Genomic DNA, 20,413 nt, shown 5'->3' with positions numbered 1-20,413 from the left:
CGTTTTGAAATTCTTCTTTTTTAAAAAACAAAAACAGAAACAAAACAAAATACTAAAAGGTACCTCTCAATTGGTTGCAGTCAATGACTTCATTTCAGTGCACAGACTTTGGTGGTGCAACTGATTTGACCTCTACTACAGTTGCTTAGCGTTCACAGCTAGCTATGGGACATTCTGCTGCCCTGCCCATTGACATAACCAAAGACCAGAAAACCTGGAGAAAGGTAAGACAGAGGTAATCCTATGATTGAAGAGATTGACTAACTACTTTGCATTGGGAGAAGTAGGTGGGAGAAATTACTTTCTCAAAATTTTTTTTAAGCCTAAAAATGGTTTACAATGGGATGATTTCAATTACGGTGAGATGATTAGCACTATCTAGATCTTATGGAAGAAAATTATTATGGCTTTGTGGATACGTATCCTGAAAAATGAAGGGCATCAACAAAGCGTGCCTCATGGAGTAGGGGGGAGTCTAAAATATGCTCATGTGGGGCATTACCAGACGGTAAATGTACTCTGAGTAGGTTTAACCTGAGAAAGAAGCAACCTGATGGTGCCTATAGCTCCAAGAAGCTCTGTCTTCAAAACACAACTGGACTGAAAGGCTCCATCTGCTGTGAACCTGAAAAGGAAGGGACCCACCAACTCCATATCCAGTTACAGTTTGAAGAAGGATGCTATTTTGCTCATGTTACAGTGATGTGAATAGATTGCATGAACGTTTTTGGGGGAAATGTGAATTCAGATTCCAGTTGGTCCAATTCTGACTGTGTAGTCATTCTAAACCTCAGTATTTTTTTCCACATAATAGTAAGGGCTAAAAAAATCTGTAGGGCTTCCCACAAATAAGGCACTGTTGTAAGCAATGGATATATATTACCTTATGTCATCTCACAGCAATCAAAAAGTAGCAAGTAGAAGAGTTCACGTAGCAGGCCTGAGACTGCTATCTCAATCCTGCTTGCAAGGCTGGCCCTTGGCTGGCATCTGGGAACATGTGCGGGGTTCCTGCTGGTCCATGATATGAGTGGCTCACTGTGACTTAACTGTGTGTGCAAAAAACATGGGTTATGCTGAACACCTGCTTTCCTTCTGGGAGTCAGGAATTTGTTTACACGCCAGACAGAGGATGTCTAAGTGACCAGCTCCAGATCAAAACTCTGGCACTAAGTCTCTACTGAGCTTCCCTAGTAGGCAACATTTCATACCTGTCAGAACTCGTTGCTGGAGGAGTTAACTGTGTCCGGTGTGGCTCACCTAGGAGAGGACTCTTGGTAGCTCATGCCTGGTTTCTTCTGTTGCTCTCCCCTTTGCTGATTCTGATGTATGTTTCTGAGGTAATAGAACTTAGCAGTGGGTATGACTCTATGATGAATCCTGTGGGTCCTCCTAATGAGTTATAGAACCTGGGGGTGGCCTTGGGAATCCCCCCGAAAGGTGTGTGACATTATAATTATCTCCATTTTAAGGTGAGGAAGCTGATTCATGGAGAGGTGAAGTAACTACACCAAGGTCACACAGCAAGTACACGGCACAACCAGGATTTGAACCCAGGCAAGCTGGCTCCGCAGCTTTTGCTTCTAACCCCTAAGGAGGCTCCAAAGTTCCCTCATTAAATGGTTGTGAATGAAAGCAGGTATGTTCACTCAGTACACATTAAGTGCTCAATAAGACATAGTTACCCTAGTATATTAGGATGTAATCTCCCATCCCTTCTACCTGCTAACTAGAAATCTATCATGAATTTTTCATCAACCCACTAACAAGCAGAAAGTCCCTGAGGCTGAAATATCTTTGAAGAAGAGGGAGAGAAATGGAATGGATGTCATGCTATTTTTTTAAACAACAGTATCTATTACAGTACAGTTCCTTTATAAGCCAAATGGAGCCTCTGCATTTCCTCTCCTCTTTCCTTACCTGCTGCCTGGCCTCTCTCACCCTGGCACAGGGGTAAGAGCAGTGAGGGTCAGTGTAGCAGCCTGGGCATTCAGAAAGACTGACTGGAGCGAGAGTTGGAGGTGGGTGGGCAGATTTAGGGGAGCCCTTCTCCTGATGGCGACTATATTTTCTGCCACTCACCCCCCAGATGGGAACACGCTGTCTGACAGAGTACTTAATGTTCTGTTTGTTGAAATCATTATTTCTCAATCACCCTCACCCCTCCCTAGCTTTCAAGTACTCTAGTTAATGCAGAAACATCCCGTTTCTTTCCATTGAGGAAACCAAGTGACCCCAGCATTCCATAGACCTATTCTTGTCCTACTTTCAAAGAAAAACAGCTCTTCCTGCTGACCGCCTGGCTATAATAAGTCATAGCTTAGTTGGTAGATCTGAATGTCCTAGTTAGAGATAAGTTGGCTGAAGCACAGTACATCTACGTGTAGAATTTGGAGGAAGGGACTGAAGAAAATTATTGTAATTTAAAAACCTCATCTTCACCCTACACTCCTTGAAATTCTTCTTCAGTAGAGAAGCAAAGCTTCTTATGTATAGTAAGAAATACAGATTAAAAGGGAAATAGCAGAAGAGTAGTGGCTTGGAGTTATATTAATTGAAATCAATGAGACCAAATCCTTCCCTGCAAGCACATTTTGATGAAGTAAAACTGGAAGGAGTCCATGGATATTCAGTACTTTAAAAAAAAGGCTTGATCATAACAAATGCCAAGAAAAAGAAGAAAGAAAAGAAAATGGGGCTGGGCGCAGTGGCTCACACCTGTAATCCCAGCACTTTAGGAGGCCGAGGAGGGCGGATCACTTTGAGCTCAAGAATTCAAGACCAGCCTGGCCAACATGGTGAAACCCTGTCTCTACTAAAAATACAAAAATTAGGTGGATGTGATGGCGTGCATCTCTAGGGACGCGGAGGCTGGAGAATTGCTTGAGCCCAGGAGGCAAAGGTTGCCATGAGCTGAGATCATGATACCGCACTCCAGCTTGAGTGACAGAGCCAGAGACAATGTCAAAAAAAGAAAGAAAGAGGCAGGGCGTGGTGGCTCACATCTGTAATCCCGCACTTTGGGAGTCCGAGGTGGGTGGATCATGAGGTCAGGAGTTTGAGACCAGTCTGATCAACGTGATGAAACCATGTCTCTACTAAAACTACAAAAATTAGCCAGGTGAGGTGGCACATGCTTGTAATCCCAGCTACTCAGGAGGCTGAAGCATGAGAATAACTTGAACCCAGGAGGCAGATGTTGCAGTGAACCGAGATGGTGCCACTGCACTCCAGCCTGGGTGACAGAGTGAGACAGAGAGAGACAGAAAGAGAGAGAGAGAGAGAGAGAGAGAAGAAGAAGAAGAAGAAGAAGAAGGAGAAGGAGAAGGAGAAGGAGAAGGAGAAAGGAAGGAGGGAAGGAAGGAGGGAGGGAGGGGAGAAAGACAGAAAAAGAGAGAGAGAAAGAAAGAAAGAGAGAGAGAAAGAAAGAGAGAAGGAGAAGAAGAAGAAAGGAAGGAAAGTGGGAAGGAAGCAGGGAGGGAAGGAGGGAGGGAGGGGAGAAAGAGAAAGAAAGAGAAAGGAAGAAAGAAAGAGAAAGAAAGAAGGGAGGGAGGGATGGAGGGAGGGACAGAGGGAAGGAAGGAAGGAAGGAAGGAAGGAAGGAAGGAAGGAAGGAAGGAAGGAAGGAAGGAGATTTAGGATGAAAAACTGGTAGTACCAAGGGTCACTTCATACTTACCGTAGATTTTCTCATGAGATAGCCATTGGAGGTTAGCACTTTAAAAGCAATGTGTGAGAGGTGGAAACCAAAACAGAAACTGCCTATCTTGAAGTAAGATGCATTTTAATCTGATGAAAACTAGTGTCTTCACACCAATGACGTGTGCTGAAAGGATGCACAGCAAGGAGTTGCCTCGTCATTGAATGAGCTCTAAGCAAATGACTTAGGAGACCCAGGCTTCAGTCCTAGCTGTGTCATCTGATCAGTTGCCCAACTTCATGTGAGTTACCTCATCTATCCCACCACAGTCTCCTCAGTTTCGCTATCTGTAGAGTGGGAGATACAATAAACATGCCCCAGGACCACTGTGAAACTGAAATAATATGATGTGAGTCAATGTAGTGAGTTAATTGTAAAATAATATCTAAATCTTGGCTGTTAATATTTTGATCCAATGTTGTTACCTAGCACCAAGATTGAAAAGATAAATCAAACATTAACAAGAAAACCTAGGTTATTTTTTTGCTGTACTGAACATTAAGAAAAGAGGGTTACCTCGAGAGGAGAGCCTTATAAAGCTCAGTTAAAAATGGAAAGGGCATTGCAATGGACTCTATGATTGGTTAAAATATTAGCCTTTCTTCATTAATCCTTCCTCCTGGGTTTGTCTGGTTAAAATCACACACAGTGGTCTAAATGGGCAGTGGGCATCAATTAAAATTTAGGTCAGAGCCTCTGAGGTAGCCAGTGATTTAGTTTCTGGGATTAAGGAAGACAAAACTTTACCGATGGCTGGATAAGAATAACATTCCTTTCTATTGTGATCATCCTACATCAAGGAAATGTTTGAAATTTAGGGAGTCTGTTAAAGTTATTATATGGTCGAACTTTTGGAAAACACAGCAGCATAAATGTGTTTTATCAATCTTTACTGTTGGTAAGAATCCTGGAGAAAGGAAATTTGACCGATCTCCCAATCTAGTTTACTCCAAAATGGATCATCAGTCTAGAGGACCAACTGCGTCTATCAGAGTCAGATCTATCTGCCAACACTCCCCACTCCCCTCACCATCATTCACACGTCCTGTACTTTCTTTGCAAATGATACAGACTGTCATTAGGTTTAGAGTAAGCTGCAATTAGCAAGTCTCTCAACTTCTCTTACAAGGAACGTATTTTTCAGTGAAAATTTTTGTAATGGTTCCTGTCTGATGTTTAACTCTTTCCTGGAGACCAAACTCCCCAGCTCAATCATTGACAGTAGAATTCCAGGAGTGAATGGCATCCCTTTGAACCAACTAGTGACTGTAAGTGACTGTAATTTCTTAAACCTAGGTACTAGCCATTTTGGCACCTTCTACACAGCACCCCTTGCAAGTAAGTCCTGCAGAGCTATGAAATTCTGACCTTCTTGTCTGAACTCTCAGGATTGTATAAGACTGGACCTTAGTTCTTAAAAGGGCTCTTCGGTGTGGTCAAGGGTAGTGATCAAAAGCGTCAGTCTCAGGGACCTAGTCACATGTGTTTTCGTGGGTGAGGCTGGCCCTGTGTTTGCCAAGGTCAAGCAACTCAATTACCAAGGGCCTGCTTGGAAGCCCCTGTGCACAACCTGGCCCTCAGTGACTTCTCACCTTGCTCTTGGGCCCTGATTGCTATTTGCAAGCTGGGAGGTAACCCCCTGGGTACCCCCCAGGGCTGGGGGGTAACCAGAAACGCAAACATGGAGAAAAGGTTCAAAAAGGCAAAACAATGAAGATTTGCTTAATTTACTGATAAATAAAATAAATGTAATCTAACCTATCGACTATATTTATTCCTGTGGTTCTTCATTAGCACAGAAAAATTAAGAATTGTTTATATTTTAAAAGTAATACAATGAATCTTTCTTCTATTCCTGAATGAGTCACGCTGAAGTAACTAGCACAACTCTTGGATACGCTATTAATCAACACACAATAAACAAATGATTGCCATGGTTTTCCAACTTTAAATCCACTTGGAAAAAGTTCCATGCTGGTGGGGGCTATGCCACCACTAGCACACATATGTATGGGCTCCACATGAATTTGTTGACTGATGACTGACACACAGAAGGGTCTACAGAATAATGAAGGAAAGCTAACTTTAAAACATCCTCCGTCTATTTCATTTGAGTGCTTGTACCTGTCTGCTTATGTTTATTATCTAGTCATGAAACATCATTTCGGCTTTCTTTACAGAGGTTGGGCTGAATTTAACTGGATCATTTCATGCATCCTATAAGCCTTTGGTTTTTGTTTTTTTCTTGCTCTTTTGGAATTCTTTTTTCTGTCAAACCCTACTCATTCTTTACATCCCTTTTCTTTTATGAAACCTCATTCCCTCTCCTCCTCTTCCTCCCACTCGCTAATATGTATTGAGCACTTAATGTGTCAGATACCACTTTAGGTGCCGTGTGTGTGTTGACTCATGTAACACTCAAAGTCATCCATCGACTCATAAAACCTTCAAAACCACCGGTTAGGTAGGGCTCTTATTACCTCCTTTGTGCAGATGAGAAACTGAGAAAGAGAAAAGTAAAGTAATTTGCTCAATAGCACATGGCAGGGGGGTGGTAGAGGTCAGATTTGAACTCAGGCCGTTGGTTCTCTCTTAAGCACTCCAGCCTTCTTGAATCTGCTCATTTCCTGAACCCTGATGATCATTTCCCCAACTTATGTTGCTTGATAATTGCTTTGTGAATGTTCCCATGCTGCAGAGAAAGAATCTCCTTAGAGAGTCTGCCCATGACTCTTTCTTACATTGCTTAGAACTTTTTTTTTTTGCTTTGCTGTTTATTTTTGTCAATTATGTATTCACAAAATACAAATTATGTATTCACAAACAAGAAAACAAACCAAAACAAAAATGGTCAAAAGATAAGCCTGATGAGGGTAGAAGAATTATTATTTTTAAGTAAAATAATCTTAAAAACACATTCCTACTGTTAAATTTTATTAGGAACTCCCCATTTCTCCAACCATTGCTTCTGTCTACCACACAACCTGACATGCATGAGTGATGGTGCACGCGCACCCACACAGGGTTTTTAAAATTTGAGCCAGTTTTCAATCACAAGGCAACATAAACTCATTTTTAAATATCCAAAGACAGACGGTGTCTACTTCAGAAAGTGAACCTGTCTTATAATCCCAACCCCAAAACATTTAAAAATATTTGGAGGTCAATATTTTGCTAGACTTTTATTCTAAACGAGATAGATAAAAATGGGCTTGTACTGTGTGTTCTTTTGCATTTGTTGCTTCGTATTTGGTTCACATCTTTTCATATCTTTGTGTATCTCCTCTTTATTCTTTTTCACCAGTAGCACAGTACTCCACAGTGTGGACTGCCAAATTGTCATGAGGACCCTACTGATGGACTTTTGGATTGTGTTCATGTTTCCAATATCATGCTCAACTGCATTTCACATAGCCTCAAAAGAAAGAAATCTGTGCTAGGTTGAACTCAAATAGGCGGTGTTGGGCCAAGTAGCTCTTCTGTGCAATTAAGAAAGAAATTTCTCAGCAGATAGAAAGTATGACATTGAGGAGGCTAACACTTCTCTAACTGGGTATTCAGGGAATATGCTTAGGGATGTTCACTGAGGTACATAAAGCGTCTTTTCCCTAAGAAATATTTCATTTAATGATGAAATAGACACATCTCTCTGCTAAATCATGCTTGCAGGAACCCAGGAGGCCAGTCCCGGAATCACAGGCCTGCTTAGAAGAAGACACTGCACCGAAGCTCAGCTGATGTTTTCCTATGCTGAAGCAAGCAGCGAGGAACATTGAAAAATGCTCTGACCAGAACCATTCTTTGCTCTGCTATGTCGAGTAGAGCTTTGTTTTTCAATCAGGCTGTTATTCAAATGCTGGAATGGATCCAAATTTGCTTTCCTGAGGAAAAGCCTGCCTTTGCCTACAGCACGCACACCCTGCGGGAGGGCGTGGGCTTCTGGCCTCTCCCCGGGCCTGCCGGGCCTGCTGTGCTCCACGAGGTGTGCGAGACGGATGGCTCCCACCCCTGTCTTCCCCAGACCTGCCTTCCAGTCCAAAGGGTCCCCTCACAGACCCACTGGCTGTACACGGCTCTGCTCAAGCCGCCTTTTCTTCCCCTGACGGAGTCTCGCTCTGTCGCGGGGGCTGGAGTGCAGTGGCCCCATCTCGGCTCACTGCAAGCTCCGCCTCCCGGGTTCCCGCCATTCTCCTGCCTCAGCCTCCCGAGTAGCTGGGACTACAGGCGCCCGCCACCTCGCCCGGCTAGTTTTTTGTATTTTTTAGTAGAGACGGGGTTTCACCGTGTTAGCCAGGATGGTCTCGATCTCCTGACCTCGTGATCCGCCTGTCTCGGCCTCCCAAAGTGCTGGGATTACAGGCGTGAAACACCGCGCCCGGCCTCCTCATGCTTTTCTATATCTTTCCCGTTTTGCAAGGGCCACACCAGCTTCACTTCTGAGCAGGCTTCCCTGCTTCTTTCTCTGCCTGGTAGCACCCGTCCCTCACGCTCACCCGGTGATCCACTCACTGGCTCACTCACTTGTTCTTCAGCAGATGTCCCTCCAGCACCTCCCATGTGCTAAGAACACAGCAGCGAACAAAACAAAGTCCTTCACCCACCCACAGAGCCAACGGTTCAGAGGAAGAAACAGACCGTAAGCCAGTATGTCAGTCTGCACTGCGTCGGGTGGTGTTGAGGACAGGTGACGATGGGGAGGGTGACAGAGGTGGCCCCGGGGCCATTTCGCATGGCATGTGGGTGGGGGGGACTGCTGGGTAAGGCGACCTGTGACCCAGAGCTGAATGAGGAAGGGGGCGGAGTCTGGCAGGGATCTCCCAGAAAGTCCTTCCAGGCAGAGGGACTGTCAGTGCAAAAGTCCAGTGTTGGACACTTTCTTGGCCTTTGGGGGAAACATCAAAGAGGCTACTTAGCTCTTTTAACAAAAGACTATTTTTCAGAGCACTTTTAGGTTCACAGCAAAATTGAGAAAAATGTACAGAGATTTCCCATATACCTCCTGCTCCCACACACACACAGGCTCTCCCACTGTTGACCTCCCTCCACAGACTGGCACATTTGCTAACATCAATAAACCTACATTGACACACCATCATGACCCCAAGTCTATAGTTTACAGTAGGGTTTGCACTTGGTGGTGTACATTCTGTGGGTTTGGGTAAATGCACAGTGACACGCGTCTACCACCATCGTATCATGCAGAGGACTTTCACTGCCCTCAAATCTTCCATGCTTCACCTATTCATCCCTCCCTCCCTGCAGTCCCTGGGAACCCCTGCTCTTTTTACTGGTACCATAGTTTTACCTTTTCCAGAACGTTCTAGATACAATAATCATACAATATACAGCTTTGTCAGATTGGCTTCTTTCACTTAGCAACATATTTAGCTATTTTTTTAATGAGATTTTTGTTTTACAAACATATATGTTCTTGGTTCAACTCAAATGTAAGATTTTTTTAGAGTAGTGGGTTGAAGGTTGTAGATAACAGGTGAGAAATCATGATGATGCTTTCTTAGAAGAATTCCTCTCTTTGAGGTACATCAACGTGTGCTATGCATCCCTGTGTCCTCCAGCCCTTACCTAAAATTGTAATTGGATTATTAGCCCTAGCCTGCAAATATTCTAATTAAAGTCTGATACTTTTTTTCTTTTTTAAAAAATTCAATGGATACATAGTAGGTGTTTACATTTATGGGTTGTATGAGATATTTTGATACAAGCTTGCAATGTGTAATAATCACATTATATGGGGTCTCCGTCACTTCAAACATTTGTCCTCTGTGTTACAAACAATCCAATTACAATATTTTAGTTATTTCTAAATGTACGATTAAATTATTTTCGACTATAATCATCCTGTTGTGCTAGCAAATACTAAGTCTTACTCATTCTTTCTATGATTTGTACCCATTGTTTATCTCCCCTACCCTGCCCCCCATAACCCCCCCACAACACTACCCTTCCCGGCCTCTGGTAATCATCCTTCTACTGTCTGTCTTTATGAGTTCAATTATTTTAATTTTTAGCTCCCACAAGTAAGTGAGAACATGCGAAACTTGTTTTTCTGTGCCTGGCTTATTTCACTTAACATAATGACCTCTAGTTCCATCCATGTTATTGCAAATGGCTGGATCTCATTCTTTTTTATGGGTGAATAGTACTCCACTGTGTATACGTACCACATTTCCTTTATCCATTTATTTGATGATGGACACTTAGGTTTCTTCCAAATCTTGGCACTTGTGAAGAGTGCTGCAATAAACACGGGACTGCAGATATCTCTTTAATATATTGATTTCCTTTATTTTGGGTATATGTGAGTGGGATTGCTGGATCATATGACAACTCTATTTTTAGGTTTTTGAGGAACCTCCAAACTGTTCTCCACAGTGGTTATACTAATTTACACTCCTACTGAGACTGTATCAGGGTTCCCTTTTCTTCACATTCTCACCAGAATTCGTTATTGCCTGACTTTTGCATAGAAGCCATTTTAACTGGGTGAAATGATATCTCATTGTAGTTTTGATTTGCATCTCTCTGATGATCAACGATGTTGAGCACCTTTTCATATACCTGCTTGCCATTTGTATTTTTTCTTTTGAGAAATAAGACTGATATTCTTTCAGGGCATAAATTAAGAATGCAACCCTCCTCTTCCCATGGCCACATATATCATGCAGGAGCAATCTGGCAGAGATACTCCAATTCATTTTTTTAAGAAATGGATTCTCAGTTCTAAACAACATAAACTAATTTCTTTATTTCTAATGCTTGTCTTTGCTTCAGTCAAAAAACCCCAAAACACAATGAAGGAAGAGGCCGATTGAGTAAACCAGCTACTTAAAGCCAACAAAGAAACAGACATCATCAAGCAGTTCTGTCTTTCCAAATCAATTCTTTTGAAATCGAACATCTTCATTAAGTGGTTCTTTGAACTGTTTTGCCATAAAAATAATAATAAAAAAAAAAACCTCGTGAAGAAAATGAAATAACTATGTACAGAATACCTTTGTCACTTTATTTTAAATACAATTGTATGCAATTTGTTCATCTTCATTGTCCTTTATAACTGAACTATATGTGCTTTTGAAAGCTACATAATGAATAACATGTTGTATATAATTGTTAAATGTGTCTATGGTCATCATATAATTTAGACCTGAAGTCCTCAGTAGAAGACGAAGTCCAAGAAGTCAGAACCTCTGTTCCTCTTTTCACTACACCCCAATACCATATGTATATGGGAGAATGGATTTGATTGACTTAAGTTGTATCTGCAGTGCTTCTTGAAGGCATGAAAACTACTGCAAGTGTTCGTAATTACTTGGACCCCCACCCTCCCATAGGTAAGCTCCTTGAAAACAGGAATGTTGTTCGACTGGCTTTCCTGCTGAATCCCCAGCACCTAATATGGTGCCTGGCCCATACAGAGTCCTTAACAGATGTTCAATAAATATTAATAACTACTAAATTATTTTCTGAAATGAGATACAATATCTGAGATGGTTAATTTTACATGTTAACTTGGCTAAGCCAAGGTACCTAGATATTGATCAAACAGTCTTCTGGATGTCACTGTGAAGCTATCTTTTTTAAAAGATTAACATTTAAATCAGTAGGCTTTGAGCAGAACAAAGGACCCTCCATAATATAGGTGGACCTCCAATCAGTTGAAGACCTTAATAGAAAAAAGAGCGACCTCTTTTTATTTATTATATATGTATATATACATATATATGTGTATATATACACAGAGAGATTTATTTTATGAAGTTTATATTTTATATATATATAAAAAATACACACACACACACATTCCATTGGTTCTGTTTGTCTGGAGAACTCTAATACACCCACCTTACTCCTTTCCTAACTCAATGAATCAATCAATATGTCATTTGCCAGAGATCACTCTCACCCATCAAGACCTCACAACTAGTAAAGTCAAACCAGTGATACAACCCCTGAAGTACACTCTTGGCTTTAACTTCTCCACTCCAGTGGAGTGACAAAGAGCATTACCTCCTTAACATTTCGATTCTTCTGTGATGCAAAGCACCTGCACGAGGAACAGGTGCAGAGAGGACACTGCACTTGCTAAAGCCATGTCCTGATAGTGTGACAGAAGGCACCAGCTTACTACTGCGCTTTGAGAAGAAAATGCTTCCCATGGTGACGCTAAGCTGCTGATAGTCTCACTTCCTCTAAATATTTCCACTCTTTACAAGTGAAGCTGTGGGTGGGGAATTTCAGAGTCATGGAAACTAGTCAAAGGTTACTAAAGGTTCATGGACACTACTATTTGATAACTGTGTGGTAGCTACATAGTCCCATATGCTGTAAAAAAAGGTGAACATAAAAAATACATCAATGAGAAGCTTATAGATGAGCACTATATGAAACCTGGTTCTCTTCAGGATCAAGCAAAGTGATGAACCTTCATTGAACCCAATCTGCTGGTCTGGGGAACAATGCTTTTGTAAATTAAGTATTCACATAGAACTTTTCCCCAAGGGTTTATCTGGAGGAGAAGTGACAGTGAGAGTGAAAGCCTTAATTTGCCCACAATCAGCATGGGCTGGCCCAGTCACAAATTGTCTGTCCAGGGAGACTCTTTTTTTCTTTTTGTTTTTATTTTTTAATCTTGGGGAGTCACTTTCTCCCTTTCTTCCTCTCCCATTTAAGACCCCTTCCCTCCTTTGATATCCCCTAGCTAAACCCTGTTTCTAACTTGAGGCAAAGCTTCACTTCTCTGCTCAAGTAGTTTGTGCATGAAACAGGGATAAATTTGGTGGCCGTTGTGCCTTCCTGAAATCCTAACTCTGAACCATCATTTTTGTCAATGACTTAGCACTGCCAGCTAATAGAAATGATAGATTGTCATACATTCATATAATAGGATACTATCCAGCTGTGAAAATGAATTACCAACATCTCTTGGCATCAACGTGGATAACCCTCAGAAACATCATGTTCACCCTAGAGCAAGTCTTGGAAGAATGCATATATATAATTACATTTACTTACAGTTTCCAAACAGGCAGAAGTGGGCTATATGCAAATTGCGTATGTACTTATGCATATATGTCATGCATACACTTAGACTTAGGAGGTCAATCAAAAAGTAAAGTAAGGAAATGACTAACAAAATTTTAAGATAATAGTTCCTTTTGTGGTAGGTGATATAATTTGGATGTTTGTCCCCTCCAAATCTCATGCTGAAATGTGATCCCCAATGTTAGAGGTGGGGCCTAGTAGAAGGTATTGGATCATGGGGGCGGTTCCCTCAAGAGTGGCTTAGCACCATCCCTTTGATGGTGAGTGACTTTTCACTCAGTTAATGCACCCAAGATCTGGTTGTTTAAAAGACTCTGGGACCTCTCCCTCCTGTCTCTTTCTCCCTCTCTTGCCGTGTCATATGCTGGCTCCTCCTTCACCTTCCGCCATGGTCGTAACCTTCCTGAGGCCTCACATGAAGCAGATGCTAGCACCATGCTTTCTGTATACCCTGCAGAACCATAAGCCAATCAATCCTTTTTTCCCTTCCTTCCTTCCTTCCTTCCTTCCTTCCTTCCTTCCTTCCTTTCTTTCTTTCTTTCTTTTTCTTTTTCTTTTCTCTTTTGTTTTTGAGATAGAGTCTCATACTATCGCCCAGGGTGGAGTGCAGTGGTAAAATCTTGGCTTCCGGGTTCATGCCATTCTCCTGCCTCAGCCTCCCGAGTAGCTGGGACTACAGGTGCCCACCACCACGTTCGGCTATTTTTTTTTTTTTTTGTATTTTTTGTGGAGACAGGGTTTCACCGTGTTAGCCAGGATGGTCTCAATCTCCTGACCTCGTGATCTGCCTGCCTTGGCCTCCCAAAGTGCTGGGATTACTGGCGTGAGTCAGTCCCCACTTTTTCCCTTAATAAATTATCCAGCTTTGGGTATTTCTTTATAGTGATGCAAAATGGACTAACACAGAAAATTGAAAATTGGTATGATTTTCTCAGTGGCTCCACTGAGAAGTGGAGCATTGCTATAAAAATAACTGAAAATGTGGAAGTGACTTTGGAACAGGGTAAGGGAGAGGCTGGAAGAGTTTAAAGGACTCAGAAAAAGACAGGAAGATGAAGGAAAGTTTGGAACTTCTGAGACTGGTTAAGTGGTTGTGACCAAAATACTGATACAGATATGGACAGTGAAGTTCAGGCTGATGAGGTCTCAGATGGAAATGAGAAAGTTTTTGGGAACTGGAGTGGGGTCATTCTTATTATGCGCTAACAAAGAACTTGGTTGCACTGTATTCATGCTCTAGGGATCTGCAGAAGTTTGAACTTAAGAGTAAGGACCCAGGGTCCCTGGTAGAAGAAATTTCTAAGCAGCAAACCTTTCAAGAGGTGACTTGGCTACTTCCAGCAAACTAAATCACATATGGGGGCAAAGAAGAGACTTAACATTGAAACTTATATTTGAAAGGGAAACAGAGTGTAAGAGTTTGGAAAATTTGCAGCCTGGATCTGTGGTAGAGAAAGAATCCAAGTAGGCTGTGAAACAATCACTTGCTAAAGAGATGAGCATGACTAAAAGGAAGCCAATATCCAAGACAAGGGAAAACGGTTTCAAAGGCATTTCAGAAATCTTGAGGACAGCCCCTCCCATCACAGGCCCAGAGGCTTAGGAGAAAAGAATGGCTTCAGGAGCCAGACCTGGGGCCCCACTGCCCTGCTGAACTTCAGACTCTGGCTTCAGCCTCAGCTCAAAGGGGCCCAGGTACAGCTTGGGCCACAGTTCTGGAGGACTCAAGCCATAAACCTTGGTGATTGCCACGTGGGGTTCAGTCTGCAGATGCTCAGAATGCAAGTGTGAAGAAGGCTTAGTGGCTTCCACCTAGATTCCAGAGGATGTATGGGACAGCCTGGGTGCTCAGGCAGAAGCCTACTTCAGAGGCAGAGGCACCACAGAAAAACTCTACCAGGGAAATGCCAGGGGAATAGAGCTCCCACACAGAGTCCCCACCAGGGCACTACCTAGTGGAGCTGCGGAAAGGGGGCTGCCACCCTCTAGAACCCAGAATAGCAGATTCACTGGCAGCTTGCACCCTTTGTCTGGAGAAGCCACAAGCACTCAACATAAACCCATGAGAGCAGCCATGTGGGCTGCATCCTGCAAAGCTGCAGGGCCAGAGCTGCTCAAGGCCTTAAGAGTCCACTGCTATAACAGTGTGCCCTAAATGTGGGACGTGGAGTCAAAGGAGATTATATTTTGGACCTTTAAGATTTAATGACTACCCTGCTAGGTTTCAGACTTGTGTAGGGCCTCTACACCCTTTCTTTTGGCCAATTTCTCCCTTTTGGAATGGTAATGTTTGCCCAATATCTGCACCATCATTGTATCTTGGAAGTAACTAACTTGTTTTGATTTTAGAGTCTCATAGGTGGACAGATTTGAGTCTTAGATGAGACAGGACTTTGTACTTGATGCTGGAATCAATTCAGACTTTGGGAGACTACTGGGAGAAGATGATTGTATTTTGCAATGTGAGAAGGACATGAGATTTGGAAAACCAGGGGCAGAATGATATGGTTTAAATGTTTGTCCTCTCCAAGTCTCATGTTGAAATGTGATCCCCAATTTTGGAGGTGAGATCTAGTGAAGGTATTGGAGCATGGGGGTGGATCCCTTATGAATGAATTAACACCATCTACTTGGTGATGAGTGAGTTCTCCTTCAGTTAGTTCACATGAGATCCAGTTGTTTAGGCCAAGTGCAGTGGCTTATGCCTGTAATCCCAGCACTTTGGGAGGTGGAAGTGGGTGGATCACTTGAGGTCAGGAGCTCAAGACCAGCCTGGTCAACATGACAAAACTCCATCTCTACTAAAAATATAAAAATTAGCTGGGTGTGGTGGCACGCACTTGTAATCCCACCTACTCAGGAGGCTGAGGCAGGAGAATCACTTGAGCCCCAGAAGTGGAGGTTGCAGTGAGCCGAGATTGTACCACTGCACTCCAGCCTGGGCGACAGAGTGAGATTCTGTCTCAAAAAAAAAAAACAAAAACAAAAACTGATTGTTTAAAAGAGTGTGGCACCTCCCACCTTTCTTGCTCCCCCTCTTGCCAAGTGACGCTGGCGCCCCTTCATCTTTCACCATGATGGTAAGCTTCCAGAGGCCTCACCAGAAGCAGACGCCAGAACCAGGCTTCTTATACAGCTTCAGAACCAGGAGCCAATTAAACCTTTTTTCTTTGCAAATTACCCAGCCTCAGGTATTTATAGCCACACAAACATAGACTAACCCAGTGGGCATTGGGGGAGATGGATATAATTGTTTAGGGGCACACAGCAGGCTTTCAGGGTTGGGTAGTGGGGTAACAGGTGGATGTGTATTTATGTTTTTATTCCTATTATTATTTAGAATATAGGGATAACTTATATATACTTTTTTGTAGTATAAAATGTTACAATATTTTAAAAATTTCTTCAGCTAAATTTATCTAAATGATTCACCCTCATGTATCACTTTCCTTGGAAAGTAGAGGGTTTTGTAGCTGTTTTAAAAAAATTCTCATTCATTGACCTCTAGTTAAGTGAAATACAGACCTTCAGGAACCAGAGCTTCTAATCTGAAGCAAAAGTGAAAAGGAATGCAGATCAGCAAATACCTTCACCCGTCCCCTTGGTTCACATTGCTGAGTTACGTCAGAGTCCCATGGATTCTTACTTAGGGTGGAACTACCATACAAGGGAGCTTGTGTTGTACCCATTTTTAAGAGTCTATACTATCCTGCATCACTGCTGGGACATTTGGGAGCTATTGTGGGCAAAGTGAAGTTTTATATTTTGAAGACCAAAAAAGCCAGTGGCTAACAAAGGCAGCTTGGACCCCTGCTTCCTGGGATATCCACAATCCACACAATTCCAGCCCAGTGGCACAGGCCAGGCAGGCCCTGGGTGGAAGGCGCTGGGAGACGCAGACGTGCCCTTGAGGAGCCTGCGTTCTAGTGTGGTTTTCCTAGTCTTCTCTTAGTTAAACCCCATTTTCCAGGGTTTGCCATATTCTGTGTGCTGTCAGAACTGTCAGCAAAGAGTTTTTCTTTAAATTAACTCACTTTTGGGCTGGGTGCGGTGGCTCACACGTGTAATCCCAGTACTTTGGGAGGCTAAAGTGGGCGGGTCACCTGAGGTCAGGAGTTTGAGACCAGCTTGGCCAACATGGCAAAACCCTGTCTCTACTAAAAACACAAAAATTAGCCAGGCGTGGTGGTGGGCACCTGCAATCCCAGCTACTTGGGAGGCTGAGGCAGGAGAATCACTTGAACCTGGGAAGCAGAAGTTGCAGTGAGTCACACTGCACTCTAGCCTGGGTGACAGAGTGAGACTTTGTCTCAAAAATAATAATAATCATAAACTCACTTTTTAAAAAACTTAAATACATTTATATTTTAAAAGAAATGTTTATACCACTCCTACAAAAAAAAAACAAAACAAACAAACAAAAAAAAAAAAAAACCAGGCCATTGTGGTTTAATACAAGGTAATCATAAAAAACAAGTACAGGAAAATAAAGCCATGTTAATAATTTGTAGCTAGCTACCAGTGCCTGTTGATGGCTCCGAGCCTCAGATGGAGTTTCTCTTTGTTAAAACAGTAAGGAGCCAAGAGTTAGAAAGGCTTTAAGATCAGGCTCAATGTGACTTCATGCTTTGTCTATGCATCTTGTGCTACACAAAATTCTCCTATTTGTGTTTCACACTACAGAAATTTTGATCAAATGAGTTGTGAAGGTGACAGACAAGCAGGACAAAGTGAAGGTCATTTGCAGTAGGACACATCTTCGTGCTGTGCGGGTTTGCATGAAGAAACGTTGAGCCTAAGGTGCTCTCCCTGAGCTGTGCCTGTGCCCTTTCTCCAAGCCAAATCCAGAAGAAGAGAAGGGGGATCCTTGAATGGATATGTGGGAAATCAAAACTCAGAGTCTAAGGTCAAATGGAGATGGAGCTGATCATTGGAGAACAGAGTACTAAACTCTTTAAGTACCTACAGCAGGAGGTGGCTGGTGGTCTTAGCTTGGGTTACCCCAGAAGTAGACCCAATGCAGAGTTCGAGGACACGTAGTTTAAGAAATGATCCCAGGAAGCATTGACGGGGAGTGAAGGAGTATACAGGGAAGGAGAGAAGCCATAAAGGGCCCCACCACTGTGGGCAACTGGAGCTTGATCCCATGTAGATTATTCCACTCAGGACTGAGGGAGCTGAAAAATTTACAGCCTTTGAGGAGTTCATTTCTGGGAATTTTCGTCTGTCATTTGGGCAATTGCAGTTGGCCCTATGTGACTTGGAGAAAGCTCTCAGGTCATGAGTTAAAGACTCAGGTTGTCAGCAGCCAGCTCAGTCAGTGAGGCCTGGAGGAGGGAGGCAGGACACTGACTACTTCGGACACCCCTTCTCTGCCAGATGCTTAAATGTTTGCTTTCCAATCTAATCCTTACCACAGCCATTCAATATAGCTCTTTCCCCTTATTTACATGTAGAGGAAGAGACACCAGGAATTACATCATTTGACCCGTACAGCCTGTCCTCTCCTACACCTCTGCTTCTATCTTCCTAGTCTCCTACTTCTTCTTCTTCTTCTTTTTTTTTTTTTTTTTTTTTGAGACAGGATCTCACTCTGTCACCCAAGCTGGAGTGAAGTGGTGCAATCATAGCTCACTGCAGCCTTGACATCCTGGGCTCAAGCAATCCTCCCACCTTAGCCTCCTGCAAAGCTGGGACTATAGGCACACACCACTGCGCCCAGCTATCTTGTTTAAGTAGTGACGTACAAAGTGACAGCCACTAAATAGGTGTTAAATAAATTAACCAATTAACAAGAAATGGTGGAGCGCTAGCTGAACACTGATTTCATATCCTTTCTTTTCCACCAACTCTACTCCCCACATTCTTAGAACGGGAATGTCCTTGAAAGTAACCAAGCTTGGAAGAAAACAGAAACAAAGAAGAAAACTATTTGGCTGATTTCCAGGATTCTGTCATGGACAATTGCTCTTTACACCCAATTCTGGGTGAGAAACCAGCTTCTGGGCAGGGGAAGGAGGGCCTCTTTATGCAGGAGTTTAAATGACTAGAGTGCCTACTCTCACTTCTCAACACAAGCAAAGGGAAAAGATTGGTGGCTGATCTCTGCATAGTTTGGAACTACATATAACCCTTTCAGAACGATCGTCCCCTTTGTGATTATAGATGGTCTTCATTTTGAAATAATTTCAGCAAGATAAAAAGGTTGCCTCAAGTCCTTCATGGAAGAAAGGCAATTGAATGAATGAATGAAGGAAGAAATGAATGAATGGGTTAAGTGAAAGAATAAACATAGAGAAAAGTAAGGATGGAACTCTTGGGTGGCCCACTATGGACAGGGAGAACACAGTGTGCTGTCACTTGTCCTCAGTCCCTTGGAGATGATGCTAATGACTACAGGGATAGGACACACAGAATCCAATTCTCAGTCACCATTTCTAGCCAGTCAGGACTCATGCCCAAAGAGGCTGAAAAGGACGTAAATGATTCTAATCCATCATAAAGAATAAGTGACGGCTCACACCTTGAAGTACTGAAATAATTCAGGAAAAAAAAAAGCTTAGTTGCTGTCAGGTAAGCTCTCTGACAACAGTAAGAAGAGGGGAGGGGCCATGTACTTACGCACCAGGAAGCATCTACCCAGAACAATTTCAAAAGTAGAAATCTTGCGGGTTTGAATGTTGCACTAAAACCAGCACCTCCAGGTCAACTCGGAGACCTGGAGTCACTCATTCCTCTTTTGGGGCACGTGGAGATCCTCCCTGCCCCAGTTGAGGGGTGTTCACAGTGGGGAAACACCACCAGATGTCTGGCACCGACTCAGGAAGTAGGAGCCTGAGTGAGTCCCTCCTCTCCCACAGGCCACGGCAAGTGGCTGAGAACTCACCCAAGGGCAGGATGGCACCGTCGATGGATCATCTTGCCTCCCTGACGCTCTGGCCCTGTCTCTGGGCGGGCGGGCGGGAGGTGACAGCTAGTCCTGCTGCAGGCTCATGCTTCCCTCTCCATGCAGCGAGCGGACTTGCTTCTAAAGGCAGCTGTAAGCATTTCCCTACTGAGCCACCACACACGTCGGATGTGAGTGGCGTATGTATATGTGTGTTTTTCCTTCCGGTTGCTGTGAAGTGATGTTGTCTTGGTTCATTTCCTCTCTGTGCCTCTTCTTTTTTTTCTCTGTCACACTTTCTGATTCGCTGAGGACACTGTAGTTTAGGGACAGGTAAGAAAGCTTGTTCTCATCTGGCTTCTTTGCTATTTTTAGAAAGGTAGGTGATCTTTAAATTAGTATTGCAAGGAAATTTGTCAAAATGTATTTTTCTGCGTGGCATAAGCTCCCTCCTAGGCTGCACTGAAGCAAAAGTTAGGCATTTCCAAGCCAACTGAATTGGGATTTTATGGTTTTATGGACTTCGTATGTTGCAAAGGGTTCCACTATTAATTGACACAAAACATTCTTTCATAAGACAAGTGTTTATTGAGCTTGTACACTGGAATAGACACTATGCTAGGGGCTAGGTGCTCAAAGAGTTTCCTACTTACAATGTGATATGGAAGCCTAGATCTGTGTATGTGGACAGGAATTTGAAAGCCCACACCTTTTGTCTTCTTCATTCTGTGCTTTCGAGTAGCAGACAAGTGGCTCTGAGACAA

The 20,413-nt window shown here is 43.0% G+C and overlaps 1 protein-coding gene across 2 annotated transcripts in view; it reads right to left on the bottom strand.

Annotated features, from left to right (window-relative positions):
• The window catches only part of NEDD9 (neural precursor cell expressed, developmentally down-regulated 9), a 201,339-nt gene extending 181,374 nt beyond the window's left edge, over positions 1 to 19,965 (bottom strand). The window contains exon 1 of one of the 2 annotated variants that reach the window (XM_001088846.5): positions 19,650 to 19,965. The gene's annotated coding sequence lies outside the window, so the exon portion shown is untranslated. The remainder of the gene's footprint in view (positions 1 to 19,649) is intronic. The other variant, XM_078000958.1, reaches the window with a different exon arrangement.
• Between the last annotated feature and the right edge of the window lie 448 nt (positions 19,966 to 20,413).

The sequence above is a fragment of the Macaca mulatta genome, chromosome 4 (genome assembly GCF_049350105.2).
Source record: "Macaca mulatta isolate MMU2019108-1 chromosome 4, T2T-MMU8v2.0, whole genome shotgun sequence".
Lineage (NCBI taxonomy): Eukaryota > Metazoa > Chordata > Mammalia > Primates > Cercopithecidae > Macaca > Macaca mulatta.
Note: the sequence above shows the minus strand (reverse complement) of the source record. Positions and strands in the feature narration are given on the sequence as shown.